We start from the raw sequence: 5,385 nt of genomic DNA, 5'->3' as shown, positions 1-5,385 counted from the left end.
GCGAAAACTACAAGATGCCTACGTGTTTCGTACCCGGCTGTAGATCTGGATATGACCGCTGTTCTTCAGGCAGTAGACATTTTTTAGGCCACCTAAAGACAGTAATGGTCTCTCAAAATGGGGGAGTGCCATCCATGTAAAAGATAAAAAACTAAGTCATAATTGCTATGTGTGTGATATTCATTTTTCCACTGATCTTTTAGTGAAAGTGGATTCGTTCATAGTGGATGGCGATACAGTAGAAATTCCACGACAAAGGTGGAAATTAAAACCAGAAGCAGTTCCTCATATTTCCTAATCTGCCCAAATACCTCTCCAAGACAGTTTAGAAGCGAAGATCTCCCATGAAAAGGCAATCCTTGCGGACAGATGATAATGAAGTAAGTACTCGTCGCAATGTATCATGAAGCTTATCAGTAGAGGATGATTTGCTTCACACTGCGGATGCTAGCAATACAATAGCTACAATACAATACAATAAACTTAAGAATCAGAAACGCAATTTAATTAGAACGCAGAATAAACTAAAGGTCGCACAGGCTAAAATAAATTTGCCTGGAAAAGGCGTTAAAGATGCTAAATTAAACACAACGGTCACACAGTCAAAACAGTTCGCGTCTCTTAGCAAAAATCAAAAAATTGTAATTGATACAATCTTAAAGAAATGCCAACTGAAAAGTAAGACAGGAATGAGATACAGTTCTGAGTTTATACTGGATTCTCTTCTATTAAAAATTAAGTCCCCCAAGGGGTATAGACACTGTTTGCATCACGATTTGCTACCTTTGCCTTCTGAAGCTCGCTTGAGAAAATTGGTAAAGGGTCTTAAATGTCCTTACGGCGTAAATTCCCATGCCATCGACGCTATAACACATTTTTTTAGTGAAAAGAATGAGAATGAGCGTAGCGGAATGCTGATTTTTGATGAAGTTAAACTTATGGAAGCAATTCAGTTTAACTCGAATTCCTTAAAAATAGACGGCTTTGTTGATTTGGGAAATCTTACTCCAGACGAAAGCAAGAATCAATTAGCAAATCATGCTCTAGTCTTTATGTTTGTTCGTTTTCTGTATAATTGGATTCAACCCATAGCAGTATATGCTAGCAGGAATGCCACCCCTGGTGACATTCTCACAAAAATACTTATCCAGGTAATCATACATTTGTTAAAAGCAGGGGTCAGAATTATTGGTTTTACATCTAACAAAAAGTTATGGAAATGCTTAGGAATTTCCGGAAACAGAAGCAATCTTAAGTGCTCTATATCCAATCCAGCTGACTCTAGTAGAAAGCTTTGGGCATTTTCAGACGCACCACATACATTTAAATGCATAAGGAATAACTTCCATGATAAAGTGCAGGTGTACTATAATGGTGATATTGTTGATTATTCATTTTACAGAAAAGTGTATGAACATGATTCATCTACTGAACTTTCCGGTATGAAAGCTTGCTACAAAGTATCCTCTGCTCATTTGGATCCTGATTCATTCCAACGAATGAATGTAAGACTCGCAATGCAGCTGTTCAGCAGATCTGTGGCTAATGGAATAAAATTTTATCGGAGTATTAATGCAGAGGGGTTAGAAGGCAGTGAAACAACGGAAAATTTCACAAGGGACCTAAACTGCCTGGTTGACGCTTTAAATTCATTCACTCCTGCACAGGCACTATACAGGGTGTATATAAACATGTGTCAGAAACTTTAGGGATTTATTCGTGACTTCAAAACATAACAAAAAGTTCATATGAACATGGGCCCGCAAATCTTTCGTTAGGGATGTATGAAAGGAATTCCCTGTAGTGACTCCTGGTTGTGTAATGTACCTCAAATGTGCATTTGTACTCACTTTCTTGTGTACAGTTGGGCATGGCATTTGTTTTTTCTGTGTCTGATTGTCGTTTGTTCTTGTCGTTTGTTCTGTTTTATAGTAACTTCCATCACAACACATCACAACGATTCAGTGTCTGAAATGACGGATATGCACTACATGTACGGCCTAGCAGATGGGAATGCGGATGTAGCACGTCAACGTTATGCTGAATGTTACCCTGGGAGGCAGTTACCTTGTGCAAGAACGTTTGTGCCACTACACCAACGCTTGCGAGAGACAGACACATTTGAGAAGAGAGTTGCAGATGGTGGGAGACCACGCGATGTACGAACGCCTGAGCTTGAAGAACGGGTTCTTCGGACAGTGGATAAAACTCCATCAACCAGTACAAGGAGAATTGCGAGAAGGGAAGGCGTTAATCACATGACGATCTGGAACATTCTGCATGAAAATCTTCTGTACCCGTATCACCTTCAACGGGTGCAAGAATTAAATGAGGCAGACTTTCAGCCACGAATAAATTTCTGTCAACGCATGTTAGGGCAGTGTACTGTGTTTGTGCAGTTCTTAGCATGTACCTTATTCACTGATGAGGCTGGCTTTTCACGTGATGGGATCTTCAATTATTATAACAATCACATCTGGGCTTATGAAAACCCTCATGCAGTGCCACAAGACAAACATCAACAGAGGTTCAGCCTCAACGTGTGGGGTGGAATCATTCATGATCATCTCACTGGCCCCTACTTCTTTCCACAACGTCTGACTGGACAAACGTATCTACAGTTTCTCAGACATGAGTTGCTACATTTACTTGATGATGTACCTCTAGACGTCATCCAACGAATGTGGTTTATGCACGATGGTGCTCCACCGCATTTTACACGGATAGTTCGCCAGTATCTCGATAACCAGTTTCCGAACAGATGGATTGGTAGCGGGGGATCCATTGCATGGCCTGCCAGAACGCCAGATTTAAACCCAATGGATTTTATTCCTTTGGGGACATTTAAAATCATTGGTGTATTCAACTCCCGTACCGAATGTCGATGTTCTGAGGGAGCGAATTCAACATGGATTTGACCAAATACGGAACATACCAGGAGTTTTCCACAACGTACGGCAAAGTATGGAACGCAGGGTCAGGGGATGTATGGAAGCAGGAGGTGGTCACTTCAAGCATTTTTGGTAAATGGCAATGTGTTTGGTAAATGTATCATTTTTGTGCTATGAATATTAAATCCTTTCATACATGTAAATGTGTTTGGTCAATGTCTCATTTTTGTGCCATGAATATTATTTCCTTTCATACCTCCCTAACGAAGGATTTTCGGACCCATGTTCATATGAACTTTTTGTTATGTTTTCATGTCAAGAAGAAATCCCTAAAGTTTGACACATGTTTTTATACACCCTGTATAAAGGATCAGAAGCACATACAACTTTAATAAAATGGAATGCTGTCCTTAGAGATAATCGAAATTCCTTCGCTTCAGAAAAACTCTAGAGTCCTTAAGAGTGACTTTAGAAAGTACTTTAGAAGTGTCCGAATATTTGTGGAAGAACAATTACAAGTACGTTTTGACAGGAAAATTTAATCAAGATCCCATAGAACGCCATTTTGGTATATTGCGGTCGTTCACTTGTGATGATCATCCCTCCACTGTGGATTTTCTGCACTTACATATGCTGCAATCAATGTACCAGCTTAACTTGCTTTATTTTCGGGCGGAAACTGTGAATACAGGATTGAATCTCCTCTGACGTATTTTGTTAATGAAATGCGAACTCTGGCAAGATCAACCGAAAATAAAAATCTTTCGGTGAAGAAGCAAGCTGAAAATAAAATAAGGAAAAAAAATTCCATTGTTAAAGATAAAATTCAAATACAGGACTGGTAAAACAACATACCGAACTTAAATGAACAAAGTGTTGGTAAAGAATACTAGGTGTATCATTTAGCAGGATACATAGTCCAGTATATTTTCAAAGTGACGGATTGTAAACTGTGTACAACTTTTCTACTCGGGGAACCAACTAATGTACCTGCCTCACTTACGTTAATCCAAGACTGGTTCGGGCGACGGCTGTAAATACCTTACGTACGCATCGAAAAGTGTTTATGATATGCTGTTACGAAGAATTTGTTGCAGAAAAAATATCATGTGCTAATAGTTTATGGGATGATATATTTTTTGAGTGTTTGGACAATTTAAATATAATTGCTGTAAAAACATCTCAATTAGGATGCTGTGAAGATCATGTTCTGCGTACGCTACCTAAACTCGTATTGCACTATCTGAAATGTCGATTTTTCTTCCGCACCAAGGAGATAAGAAAGGAATTAAGTGCCTCGAAGACAGCAAAATCATCTCGGAAATTCTCCAAACTATCCAGCTGCTGAGCTTTTCTCCAAACGTAAGTAACATGCATTCTTGTTTCTTATGTAGTTAGTTATGTAAGCAACGCGAGCATCTTCCGCACCCTCTCAAACGTCACCACTGCCATCTAGGCGGTGGACCACGGCAACTCGGGGAGTGCGAACACTATTTCTTCTATACGCTCTGGTTAAACCATGGCACTGACTAAGGAGGAGCAATTTTGCTGGTGGGGACTTTGTACACATTCTTTAACTGTGTTGTAGAATAATAAGTTCTTAATATTAACTTATTTGTTCTTCTTGTATGGTTTCAGACTTATGGGATACCCTATATATATATATATATATATATATATATATACATATATATACAAGGCATGCGCAGAAAGTAGTATCCGTTTGGCATTAAAAAGCGAAAGAAGTTTGTTGAACACATCTATTTACTCTGTTTGACGAGGATATATAAAAACTTGTCTCCTGGTTCCATGAGGGTCTCAATGCACGGGTTGGGTTCCTATGGATAAAAATAGATCAAGGTATGTACTTTTGGAGTAAAAAGGTTTTGTTCAACTAACTTCTACCCTTCTTGTTTCTCTTTCCAAAAGGGGTATACTACTTTCTGGATGTGCCTCATATGTAAATGTATATATTCGTACAATGATTCATTTCTGTGGCAGGCAGGTTCCGATACTCTTCGAGATGGTTTGTTATTGTGTTCATTACAAGAACTATTCAAAACATTGTCCTATGTTCATAACCCATGTAATTACACGCAAACACAACACACACACACACACACACACACACACACACCCCATCACACACACACACACACACACACACACACACACACACACACACACACACATATATATATATATATATATATATATATATATATATATATATATATATATATATATATGCTTCCTTAAAAATTAGAATCTATTAGATTTATTCTCAGTTATAAAATAGGCACACCTCTCTCTCTCTCTCTCTCTCTCTCTCTCTGTGTGTGTGTGTGTGTGTGTGGGTGTGCCAGAATTAACTAGGTTCCTGAGATCAAGGTTGAAGTTACTTTCTGATATGAACTGAAATTGCGTTAGTTTTCCAGCGTTTGATACTAATTTTATAGTAAAAGAAACAAGTAGTGAAATACACTACGTTTTA

Source organism: Lepisma saccharinum, chromosome 5 (assembly GCF_977018435.1).
Source record: "Lepisma saccharinum chromosome 5, izLepSacc3.1, whole genome shotgun sequence".
Taxonomy (NCBI): Eukaryota; Metazoa; Arthropoda; class Insecta; order Zygentoma; family Lepismatidae; genus Lepisma; species Lepisma saccharinum.
The sequence above is the reverse complement of the archived record's forward strand: the minus strand, read 5'-3'. Positions refer to the sequence as shown.